This window comes from Rana temporaria, chromosome 12, assembly GCF_905171775.1.
Source record: "Rana temporaria chromosome 12, aRanTem1.1, whole genome shotgun sequence".
Classification (NCBI taxonomy): domain Eukaryota; kingdom Metazoa; phylum Chordata; class Amphibia; order Anura; family Ranidae; genus Rana; species Rana temporaria.
Genome location: NC_053500.1, coordinates 57,022,610 through 57,036,262, shown reverse-complemented (window position 1 = coordinate 57,036,262; position 13,653 = coordinate 57,022,610).

Sequence of the window (13,653 nt, the reverse complement as noted above, 5' to 3'; positions counted from 1 at the left end):
GGTCAACGTGCTCGGATAACGGGTTGCCGGCGGGGTTCCCCTGAATATCCATACCAGACCTGAAGGGTCTGGTTATGGATATTTAGGGGGAACCGCATGTCATTTTTTTTTAAATTGACGGCGGGGTTCCCCTTAATATCCATACCAGACCTAAAGGGTCTGGTTATTGAATTTGCGGGGACCTCCGCGCATTTTTTTTTTTTAAAAAGTCCGTGTCCCATTGACTACAATGGGGTTTGGAGTTCGGTTTTTTTTTTTAAAGTTCGGTTTCGGACCCGAACCCGAATATCCAGGTGTCCGCTCAACTCTAATGCCAAGCAGAATCCGGGGGAAAGGTGCTGCAGGTGTTCCTGCTGGAGCACTTCTTTGACAAAGGGCTCTTTCACACGTCCGCTCAGTTTTTTAGATCATTTTTTTTTTCATCAGTTGATCCATTTTTTCGTCCGTTTTTCGTCCGTTTACATCCGTTTTCGGATCCGTTTTTCGTCCGTTAACGTCCGTTTTTCGTCCATTTTTCCATCCGTTTTTTCCATCCGTTTTTTCATCGTTTTTTTTTTTCTTTTTGGGCTTTTTACATATTTTGATGAAAAACGGATGTTAGCGGAACGGATTGTAAACGGATCGCCCGCTAACGTCCGTTTTTCGTCTGTTCCGTTTTTTTTGACGGAAGAAAAATAGGGTTTTCTTCCGTTCAAAAAAACTGAACTTAACGCAGACGGATGCTAACGGACGTTAGCGGATGCTCATCCGCTAACGGACGTTAACCCATAGGGAAGCATTGCGGTCCGTTAACGGACGTCCAAAAAACGGACGAACGGAACGGACGTGTGAAAGAGCCCAAACTGTCCCTGGAAGTCAGAGAGTGGGCCCGGGACCGAAAACCTTTCTTCTTGTCTGAGGCCTGATACACACGATAGAATCCATCTGCTTGAATTTATCCGCGGATCGATTTCAGCGGATCGGCGGATTTATCTGTTGGTCCGCTGGCGTGTACACACCAGCGGATAAAAATCCCCTCGGACCAGAACGTGTTCAACGTAAACCACGTAAGACGTCACTATAAAGGGGAAGACCAAAGTCAATGGCGCTGCCCTCTGTTCCGCTTTTGCTAGTTCTGTGTTACCGCGTGCTAGTGAAGGTTTGGTTAGAGCCGTTCGCGCTTTTCAGTCTCCGCGTTTTAACAGGTTGTATTCTCGGGTTCAGTGTGTGTGCATGTGGGATCGTAGTTGGCAATCAGATACCGGCTTGCAGCTTGTTTCTGCGTTTGCAGTGGCGTACTGTGCGCTCGTATCTGTTTGTCGCGAGTTCTTTGCAGGTTGTGCTGGATTTGCGAGTGCTTTCTGTTGGAGTGTGTTCTTGACTGACCAGCCGGCCGGTTTGAAGCCATGATGGAGCAGCAGCGTCGATTCTCGTGAATTGGTGCTGGTTATGGGATTGCTTATGGCCATGTCCAGCAAACCAGTTGTTTGGCCAGGAACAGTGGGAGGAGGCGTTTCTGGGCCAAGAATTGGTTGCGCCAGCGTGACCAGTTTTCTCATATGCCTCTGCTTAGGGAACTCCAGGAGAATAATCCTAATGACTTTAGGAATTTTCTCCGCATGACGGACCCCGTATTCAACCGTCTTCTGGATCTTCTGTCCCCCTATATCACGAGGCAGGACACTGTGATGCGCCAAGCCATCACGGCCGAGCAGAGGCTTATTGCCATGTTGCGGTACCTGGCGACTGGGAGGAGCCTGCAGGACCTCAAGTTCTCGACAGGCATCTCTCCCCAGTCGCTTGGGGTCATCATACCGGAGACGTGTACTGCCATCATCAGAGTTCTGCAGGAGGAGTATCTTAAGGTAAGTTTCCTCATTTTAACATCACAATGTTTGATTTTTAAATGTGTGCGAAAGTCTAATCTTTTTTTCTTCCCTAATAACCATGAGATTGTAATCTGCTGTGTGTTGGATGTTCCCTTTTCTCCCCATGCATGTTGTTAACTTTTCCATGTTCATCTTTTTGGCCTACCTGCATATTTTGTCCTTACCCACCATAAACCAGTCCAGCATGCTATCCTAGGCCCAAACACACCTAGCCAATTTTTGGGTGATTTTTTGGCTAATCCATTGTAGTTCTGCTGCCCCCCCCCCTCCTCCCCCCCTGAAAATTGTTTCTTGCTCTATCATCAGAGGGATGTGGAGTTGATAATTAAGTGGGCCTCTATTTTTGAACATAAATACTCACTTCACAATGCTTGTAGGAAATGTGAATCCTGTTGTTAATGTTGCACAATGATGGTTTTTGTATTTTGTTTGCAATGTTTACCTGACAAAGTACTAAATTTTTTTTTGTTTGTCCCCACAGCTACCCTCCACACCACAGGAATGGCAGTCTGTGGCTTCCCAATTTGCCCAGCGTTGTGATTTTCCGAACTGCGGTCGAGCAATAGATGGGAAATCCGCATAGTGCCTCCACCCCACTCGGGGTCCTACTATTATAACTACAAGGGTTTTCATAGTATTGTGTTGATGGTGGTAGTGTCGGCACAGTATGAGTTTCTATATGTGGACGTGGGGAAGAACGGCCGGCTGTCTGATGGGGGAGTGTTCTCGCGGACAGAATTCTACGATCGTCTCCAAGCTGGTGGTCTGGCATTGCCACCAGATGAAGATAATGTGGAAGGACTTCCGTTTGTGTTCCTAGCGGACGAAGCTTTCGGGCTTGGACCTCACCTCATGCGGCCTTTTCCCCAGAGGACCCTCACCTCAGAGAGGAGGGTGTTCAATTATCGGTTGGCCAGGGCTCGGTGGGTAGTCGAGAATGCCTTTGGGATACTCTCCAACCGGTTCCGCCTGTTCCTGACAGCGATACACTTGGCGGAATATAAATTGAACACCATTGTATTTGCCTGCTGCATTTTGCACAACTTTTTACGCAGGCACTCCCAGACATACCTACCCGACAGCGTTTCTGAGGCAAGACTACCCTCAGATACCCTTCCTGGGCTGGACACTGGTCGCGCTGGCTTGGCCACCCAATCAGCTCGTGAGGTACGCGACAAATATGTTGAGTACTTCATGGGTCGGGGGGCCATTGCTATGCCAGATGATATTTCTTTCTAATTCGGCCCCCAAATGAAAGAAATATTCACCTAAATAATAAATAATTTGACCATTGGACTTTATACAGTTGTTTGTCATTATTGCTTTTTCTCTTTTTATCTGTCTTCCTGCTTCTCCCCAAAAATAGTGCAGTTCTAGTGCCAAATGTATGGTTCAGGTTTTAGTAAATCAACACAATCGCACATTATTCACTCATCTCCAAACTGGGTATTCAGCATATAAAGAAAAAAGCCACACATTTTTAGGATTTTGGCAAAGCTTTTTTTATTTTCAGCTTTTTCATTATCCTTTATTTGTATATCTTTTTTCTTAAGAAACATGTCAATATATTTTTTTTGCGATGCGTTTTTTTTTTGGTATTTTTTTTTTTTTTTGTTTTTTTTAGTTTTTTTTGGTCCCAAAAAGTATTTTTGGTTCACAAACAATGTAGTACAATTGTACCATTTTTCACAACAAACTTTGATTAGCAAAATGTAGACTTCACCAAATTATTATTTGGTCTTATTTTTTAATAATTTTTTCTCACAATTTTTTTTGGTGATTTGTTATCTCGTTATTTTTAATATAATATTTTTTTTTATTTTGTGTAAAATATCCCAAAATTTTTTAGTATCGATTTTATCAAAAATTGTAAAAAAAAAATTGGGTTTTATTTTACAATAGAGCTAATACAATTTGGATCTATTTGTTACCAAATATTTTTTTTGGATTTGTAATTTTTTTTTTTTTATTATTTTTTTTATTTTTTTTTTTGTTTTTTTCCGGCTTTTTGATTGTAAGCCAATTTTTTAGTCAAAAAGGATAAAATTTCTGCAAAAATTCAAAGACAAATGTGTCACTTTTACATTCACAACAACAGTCATGGTGTGATTTCACACCGGAACACGCCAAAATTTGAAGATGCACACATTCAGTGTAATTCGCCAAATGTCAGTTCTTCAACATAGAAACACAGACAAATGGCAACATGTGCTATCTGCCATCATGGGTGATCAATGTCTGTGTTTTGTGGGAGCAAACCCTTCCCCGAAAACTACTTGAGAATCGAGGAGGGGGTTGTACCCACAAAGCACAGATAATCGATATTCTGTGATGGCAGATAGCACATGTTGACACACTGTGTGTGCATCTTCAAATTTTGGCGTATTGCTGAGTATAAAATTTAAAATGGGCGGGGGGGGGTGGTGTTCAGTCTTTGACACGGCCCATCATGTCAATGATATTTTTATAGTTTTGTTCTATAACCAGCATTCTTTGCCGCATATTGTCCAGCTCGGTGCAGCACTCCACAATTAAATTTCTCACATTCTGTTCCATGAGAACCATTAGTTGCCGCATAGTCTCCATTTCACTGCTGCACTCCATAACTTGCTGGATAATTATTCCAGCACTTGCGCGCGAAAAATGCGGAACAGCATCTTCATCCCCTACAAAATTAATCCAAAAAAAAATATCAATTTTACCGGCCTATCTACATCTGTTTTGCCCTATAAAGCTGGGGTGACACTGACCTGATGGTGTGCGAATTTCCTCCTCCACCACTTCTCCATCTTCAATAACTCCTCCTTCTTGAACCACTTCCCCCTCATCCTCCACGACTCCTCCTTCTTGAACCACTTCCCCCTCATCTTCCAGCACTCCTCCTTCTTCTTCTTCCATCAATCCACCATCTTCAAATTCACAAAAATCATCTTCTTCAAATTCCTCTTCATTCTCCACAACTACCAAATTTAAAATGACTCCATCCTCCTCTCTTCCTTCCTCCTCCTCCTCCACATCCTCCTCTCTTCCTTCCTCCTCCTCCTCCTCCTCCACATACTCCTCTCTTCCTTCCTTCTCTCTTCCTTCCTCCTCTCCTTCCACATCCTCCTCCTCCTCCACATCCTCCTCCTCCTCCACATGGCCAGATGGTTGATTCCAGGCGTGTCTGGCCCTCTCTGCCTCCTCGAAATGCTGGCGTCTTCTTTCCCCTAAATAACACAAAACCAAAAGGTATACTCATCAGCACACAGATATTGTAGAGCAGAAATCGCACACATTGCTTAGAAGGAAGAGGCTTTAATTTATTTATTTTTTAGGTTCTTATCCCCCCAAACCTACATTTTTGGATGACTTCTAGGCCAAGCTCTGATTCAGTCCCTTTTTAGCGAAGTGACACACATGGATGTCCCCCCCCCTTAAAATTTTGGCTCTGAGACCATACAAATTTAAGTGTAATATTTTGGGGGAGACACAGGTGCTCTGGATTACAGATATGAAAACACCTGCTTAGTAGCACTGTTTGCATTTCCCATTCTAGGATTCGAATTTTCCTAAAATATATTTGTACACAATGTTTACAAACAATGTTTTTGGCCAGAGAGGCATGTCCAGGTGTGTTGTTCCTGGGCCAACATCGTATTTGGGAGAAACAATCTGATGTGAACGAGGTTTCCTATTAACACTCATTGCCCAAGCAAATTTGTTTTCCAAAAAATCTTCTATTTCAACATGTGTTCAGAAGTACAACCAGGCCAAGGAGACAGATGTAGAAATGTACCTGACCAAACATTAACTAATAAAATTGTCCCCCCCCCCCCCACAAACAAATAAATAAATTACTTTTCTTGAGGATTTTTTTTATTTTCTTTAACTGATGTGGCTCCCGCAGTTTCAAGTCGGACCACCGCTTCCGTAGCTGCTCTTTGGACCTGGTGACACCGAACATCCTCTGCATTCTCCTTGCCACCTTGTCCATAATTTTCCCCTTCCTGCTGTTTGGGGTCTTTTATGGGCCATATTGCCCATCATAGTCCTTCCTCCACATTATTTCGACCAGCTCCACCATTTCGGCAAAAGCCATATTAGTGGCCTTATAACGTTTTGGCCTGGATCGCGACGTTCCTGCCTCTGTCACTTCACTTGTGGCCTGAGAGCTCCGTGCTCGTGTGACATCGCCATCTTTCCTTCCCACAGAGATTAGGGGCGTGGAAGAGAGGAAATGTCCCGTCATGGGCGGGGACGAGGGCGGCGTTTCATGCATACGCGAAGTGTAGAGAATGAATAAGACGTGATTACGTAGGAGATTATTCGCTCGTTTTACAGAAGTTACATAGTTAACGCCATATTTTTGGAGTTAACATTGATTAGGGGGCATGGCAAAGGTGACGGAGGCGGCGTGTCACGCACACGCAGAGTGTATTAAAGGGAACCTACGTGATTACGTAGGTTACGCGGAGATTATTCGAACATTTGACAGAAGTTACATAGTTAATGCCATATTTTTGGAGTTAACATTGATTAGGGGGCATGGCAAAGGTGACGGAGGCGGCGTGTCACGCACACGCGGAGTGTATTAATGGGAACCTACGTGATTACGTAGGTTACGCGCAGATTATTCGAACATTTGACAGAAGTTACATAGTTAACGCCATATTTTTGGAGTTAACATTGATTAGGGGGCATGGCAAAGGTGACGGAGGCGGCGTGTCACGCACACGCGGAGTGTATTAAAGGGAACCTACGTGATTACGTAGGTTACGTGGAGATTATTACAGCGTGCTTAACGAGGAGCTAGAGAGACTAATAAGGTAAGAAATTACAACATGGGATCAGCAGAGGCCTAGAAACTTGAGAGGCATGGGATTGGGGTTTTGTCTCTTGTTTGCACCCTTTTAACGCTACTTATGTTTCTTGTGTACCCAAATGGTATTTTGTTCTCCCAATGCTTTGACACATCACTAAATCTTGATGTTAGGAATGCTCTACCTAATTTTACTTTTTGCCAGGTGTATTGTGATCATGCAAGTATTGTTATGTGTTGGTTGGCCAGAGGTAATTAGGAAGTGTATTTATATGTCAGGGATGCTGAGGGGCATGCTATGTACACATGAAATAGTGCCTTGATGAATGGTCAAATTTATAATAATTGATGATAGTTAGAGATCCCACGTATTTTGATAAATGTAATCAAAAAGGGTCTGCATGTGAACTCATTTTTTGGAACAACAATGGGGCAGAGCTGGCCAGCAATTTAGCTGCAGGAGACACTGTGTTTGCATAGTAGCTGGTAAATCTGGGGCCACATATTCTGACAATGTGAATGCTGAGCCTTTTTTAACACTTTTTTCTTTTGGTTTTAACAGTGTTAACTTTGAAAAATTTACCAAGCCCGAACTTCAAAAGATGGACCATATTGTAGGCAAGGAGAACATTAGCCGACTGATTGAAAAATTCAGGGAAATGCCAATACTATGGGATTCTAAACACCCCCACTATTATAAATGGAACCGACGAACGGCAGCACTTACCCAGATTGCTACATATATGCAGACGTGGGTTCCCGGCTGCACAGGCGAGATAGTCAAGGAGAAAATGAACAACCTGAGGAGCGCATACCGCAAAAAAAAAGAGAACTACATGACCAAAGATCAGGAGCAGCCGCAAGCGAGTCCACGGAGCCCAGTCTGTGGTACTACAAAGAGCTGGAGTTTTTGGGTGATCAAATGGAGGGCCGGCAATCAATGTCAAGCCTTCCTTCCAGCCGGCATCGCAGCAGACCTTCCAGGGATCCCCACAGCCATGATGAGTACGGTGAGGGGCTGGCTGACATGGAGCCAAATCTGCGACTCTCCACTTCTGATGAGGTAGAGAATTTTTCAAAATATTTTGCGGCTGCTAATTCTTGTTTGTTTATTGAGTTGATATTGTAATCCCATAAATAAATATGTTATTTATAAATAAAGAAATAAAGAATAAATAAAGAAAAGTCGTGGGCCTAAAAATAGGGGTCAGGAATGCCAAGTGCAGGGATCAGAAGGAGAGTCTATTCAAGTTTAAAGTAAGAAAAAACAAACCAGTCTAGAGCATGAAAATGTGTGTGATTTGCTTGTGCTAAATTTAACAACATGTCCCTTTTTTTCACACAGGAAGAAGAGAGCAGCCAGGAGTTGTCAGCTCCTGATGCTGAGCTCCATGTCAGCCAGGAGGAAGGGGTCAGTGGCAGCCAGGAGGAGGAGGCCGGGCCCAGCACCAGTCAGCAGGGCCCCAGGCCCAGGGTCAGCACCACCAGGCAAGCCCCTCCCCCCCGGTCAGGCAAACAGGCCTAATGAGGCGCAGGAGGGAAGTTGAGGACGCTAGCCTCGAGATGATCCGGGAGGCTAGTGCCTTAATGAGGGCTCCCCTCAACCCCACTGTGGCATACAGCGCCTACGTGGCGCACAAAATGTCCCAAGCGGGGGAGGCCGATCAGAGGCTTGCCAAGGACCTGTTCAACCAGGTGCTTTTTTGGATGCACCAGGGCTGGCTGACCAATCAGACTGAGCTGAGTGACCCGGCCCATCCTGCCCAACACCTGCTAACTCCTCCTGCTGCCACATCATCCCCACCTGCAAGGGGCCGTGAACGGGTCCGTGGAAGATCTGCTGCAATGCAGGCTGCAAGGAAGGTTACAAGGAACAGGAGAAGGTGATTCCCGGCCTTCCATTTGATCACCCAAAAACTGGGCTTTTTTTGGACTACCACAGCCTGGGCTCCATTGGCTCACTTGCTGCTGCTCCTGGTTTTTGTTTTTGTGGTTGTTCTTTTTAGTTCTCGGTATGTGCTCCTCAAGGTTTGCCATTTTCTCCTTGACCATGGTGCCTGTGCAGTCTGGAACACAAGTCTGCATGTATGTTGCTATCTAAGCAAGTGCTGCCGTTCTAGGTAATTTATTTTTGTTTATGGCCAAAATAAATGTTTTTTTGATTTACTGAAAAACCTTGTCTATTGTGTTTTAATACTGTGCTGATTAGGCATGAAACATTTTAAAAAATAATATGTGTCATTTACAAAGGACACCAAATCCTTGGGGGGGGGGGGGTGCTACATTTGGTGTACCAACTTGGCAAAACAAAAACGGAAAAACACACGCAAAAAACAATGGTGACATAACTTGCCAAAAACAAAACAAAAAAAAATGGCATCAAAAAACAATGGTGACATAACTTGCCAAAAAAAAAATAAAAAAAAATGGCATCAAAAAACAATGGTGACATAACTTGCCAAAACAAAAAAATCAAAAAAATGGCATCAAAAAACAATGGTGACATAACTTGCCAAAAACAAAAAAAAAAAAAAAAAATGGCATCAAAAAACAATGGTGACATAACTTGCCAAAAAAAAAAAAATGCCATCAAAAAACAATGGTGACATAACTTGCCAAAAAAAATGGCATCAAAAAACAATGGTGACATAACTTGCCAAAAAAAAAAAAAAAATGGCATCAAAAAACAATGGTGACATAACTTGCCAAAAAAAAAAAAATGGCATCAAAAAACAATGGTGACATAACTTGCCAAAAACAAAAAAACAAAAAAAATGGCATAAAAAAACAATGGTGACATAACTTGCCAAAAAAAAAAAAATGGCATCAAAAAACAATGGTGACATAACTTGCCAAAAAGAAAAAAAAAAATGGCATCAAAAAACAATGGTGACATAACTTGCCAAAAAATACATTAAAAAAAAAAATATTATAAAACATCAACATTAAATACAAATGACATTACATAAACATAGACATGTGGAGGACATAAAGAAAGTTCCAACATCTGGATAGATAGCATCAGCAAGAGAACGGGTTTATTCTAGCAAGAGAACGCAGAAAAAAAAAGAGGCAATAAACGACACACTAGATATTTAAAATGACGAATGTGCCAAATCACAAACAAACGAGAGTTTTACCTGAACGAGTGCTCCCATCCCCTTATTTTGTCTGAGCATGCGCGGGATTTTTATCCGCGGATATTGTGTACTAACCAACGGATCTGTCCGTCGGAGAGATTCGCAGCGGATAGATTTGTTAGCATGTCTTCAAATTTTTATCTGCTGGAAATCGATCTGACGGATAAATATCCGCGGAAAAATATCCGCTCGAACGTACACACCAGGGGATCTATCCGCTGAAACCGATCCGCTGAGATTTTTCAGCGGATGGATCCTCTCGTGTGTACGGGGCCTCAAGCAGCTCGCCTGGCGGATGAATACACAAACGCCCGCAAACTGGATAACTCTGTGGTCAAGACAACAGCTCGGGTGGATTATCAATCAGCGGCACTCCCGCCGGCTATTGTCTACAAACCCCAGTCGGACCGTCCTACAGCACCACCTCCAGCGGCCACTTATCCTCAGCATCCCAGGTTCAACTCCCAGGACTACTCACAGCTCATCAGGTGTTTCAGGTGTAAACAGCTAGGACACAAAAAGCTAGACTGTCCGTTGAATCCACCCAGGCAGTCACAGTCATGGAGAAAGAAAAATTTCATTTGGGTACAGTGTTGCATGACTGAGCGATTGTCATTCAAAATATTATAGCGCTGAAAGCTGAACATTGGCCTGGGCAGGAAGGGGGTGGAGTAGTTAAATATCATTTTTGATTAATACATTTATGAATTCTTATTGAGCGATCCGGAGTCCCAGTCATTTACAGCCTTTCTTTTTGTTTTCTCCTCCCTTTGGAGAGAAAACCTATTTTTCTTCTAGTATGCTTTTAAGCTATACGATTGAACCATATCGCGTTGACAGGATACAGCGCTATGATTTTTTACCTTGCTCCATTTTTTCCATTTTATGAGTTCTTGTCTTCATGTCATTCTTTTGATCCAAAGAATTTTTAGAGAAAATTTGGTCTTTACTTAAAATTTGTATTCAAGGGTTTCTGCCAGGAACAAAATGTATTTTGTAATAGGGCGATGATATTCATTTCATCCTAGTGTGTTAAACCTTGGTTTTCCTTTCACAGTACATGGGCTGCCTTGAGCACAGAAAAGGTACTGTAATATAGCAGTAAAGTGAACTCTTCCAGGTTAATAATAGGGTGCTGCATACCTGTACATGCATAAAAAAAACTAGAATAAATAAACACAACCTCTCCGTAGTTATAAGGTTACTAAAATGATAAAAAAAATATAACATTTGCACAAAATAACATTTCACGGAAATGATACACTCTTTCACCTTGTGGATAGCAATTTAGTTACTGAATAAATATAAGAAATATAAATGTTTTTGTTAGACATATGAACACATCATTCTGCCTAAAATCCTTAAAATCCAAATTTAGCAGTCAACCCCACTGATGTCTACAGGGGTTGATATTAATTTCTGGCCATTCTAAAGGGTAATAGACAAGCTATTGTCATAAGGTGCTGGGCGCTGTCATGGAGGACCATTACTGAAGCAAAATAAGATTATTTTTAAATCATGGAGAGAATTACTTGAATTACATTTTTGAGGGCAACATGGAATACTTGGGTACAACCAGCCTGCCAGATTTTACATGCAGTAGCAATAATCACTGTGTTCTTCCGATGGGGAAGGCTTGAATACACTTCACTGGGAGCATGGGGCTGCTTGCGAGTAAATGCTTTGCTCAAACACTATGCAACATATATACTGGCCCTTTAACTGCTTCAGCCCCGGAAGATTTTACCCCCTTCCTGACCAGAGCACTTTTTACAATTTGGCACTGTGTCGCTTTAACTGACAATTGCGTGGTTGTGAAATGCTGTACCCAAACAAAATTTGCGTCCTTTTTTTCTCACAAATAGAGCTTTCATTTGGTGATATTTGATCACCTCTGCAGTTTTTATTTTTTGCGCTATAAACAAAAGTACAGCGACAATTTTGAAAAAGCACAATATCTTTTACTTTTTACTATAATACATATCCCATTTTTTTCATATTTTTTTCCTCAGTTTAGGACGATATGTATTCTTTTACATATTTTTGGTAAAAAAATCACAATAAGCGTATATAGATTGGTTTGCGCAAAAGTTATAGCATCTACAAAATAGGGGAAAGAATTATGGCACTTTTATTTTTATTTTTACTAGTAATGGTGGCGAAATGCGATCTTTATCGGGACTACGACATTATGGCGGACAGATCGGACACTTTTGCCAAATTTTTTGGACCACTGACAATTTTATAGCGATCAGTGCTATAAAAATACACTGATGACTATAAAAATTTCACTGGCAGTGAAGGGGTTAACACTAGGGGACAATCAAGGGCAGTGGCGGCTGGTGCTCAATTTTTTTGGGGGGGCGCAAAACAGGGGAGGTGTCCGTGTCCTCCCTGGAGCACCGAGTCATGGCCCTTGAATGTACACGTGTTTCCCATGCTGACACGGCGGTGGACCTCCAACTCCACCTGGAGGACCTTGAGGCCAGAAGCCGCAGGAATAACTTACGGCTCCAGGGCCTTCCGGAAGAGGGAGGCACAGATGACCTCCAGGCAACTGTGAGTGCCATCTTTCAGTCGATACTGAAATCCCCCCAGCTGATGGTGGAGCTAGATAGAGTGTATAGAGCCCTAGGCCCCAGATCAAATGTCCCAAAGAGGCCTCGGGATGTAGTATGCCGCCTCCACCGATATCCTCAATTAACGACGGTAGACAGAGACAGTCTAGAAGACTCCATCACTATAGAGGAACTTCAGGGAGCTGTTGGAGCCACCAAACCGGGTAAAGAACCCGGCCCAGATGGTCTTACTGCACAATACTATAAGGCCCTGTTACCTTTCCTCGTCCCATGCATGGTCAAGCTGTTTAACGCACTAGGCTCAACTGCAACATTCACGGCTGACACCCTATTAGCCCACATCTCTTGATCCCTAAGGAGGGGAAGGACCTAGACTCCTGTGGAAGCTACCAGCCGATCTCGTTGCTCAATCTGGACCTTAAATTCTTTACAAAAATACTGGCAAACAGGATCCAACACCTTATCCCGAACCTGATCCACTTGGATCAAGTGGGCTTTGTTCCTACTCGGGAGGCCAGGGACAACACTACAAAAGTATTCAATTTACTTCAGGTAGTCAACAAACCCCGGACACAATGAGTGTTTCTCAGTACTGAGCTGGAATTTTATGCTCACAGTTTTATGGTACGCTGGCTTTGGCACCAACATGCTAAAATGGATTTCCACAATTTACTCCCGACCAGGAGCTTGAGTCCGGGCTAACAGTTTTATCAGACACTTTTAAAATCACTAACAGGACACGTCAGGGGTGCCCATTGTCGCCCCTCCTCTTTGCCCTGTCACTGGAACCATTTCTCTGCCTCACAACCCCCGACAATAGGGATGTGGATTCGTAAAGTAAGGGAAATCAGCAAACTTAGTTATTTCGGCCCGATACTACCAAGAGCGTTACTCCAAGACCTGGTCACTCTGGAATGTTTTCTCTTTTCTGATGAGGGGAGAACCCTCCTTAACGGTGACCTAAACCCACCCTGTCAAACACTGGCCCTACCGTCTATCTCTGGGAGGCAGCCTTGAGCCTCACCTTATCACCCCCACGTTCTGCGAGTTCACACATGGTACATCTCCGCATGTCCGCATTGCCATCCCCCCTCTTCCTCCGTCTTCTCTCTCTCCCTCCATTCCTCACAAATCCTTCTCTCCCAGTCTCTTCTCTTTCTTCTTTTTTCTCGGCTATATGGACCCAGGCTTTCGGGCTCCAAGTTACTTTTCTAATATATAAAATATTTTAAATTGATTAGGACTGGTCTGGGACCCTATTTTGG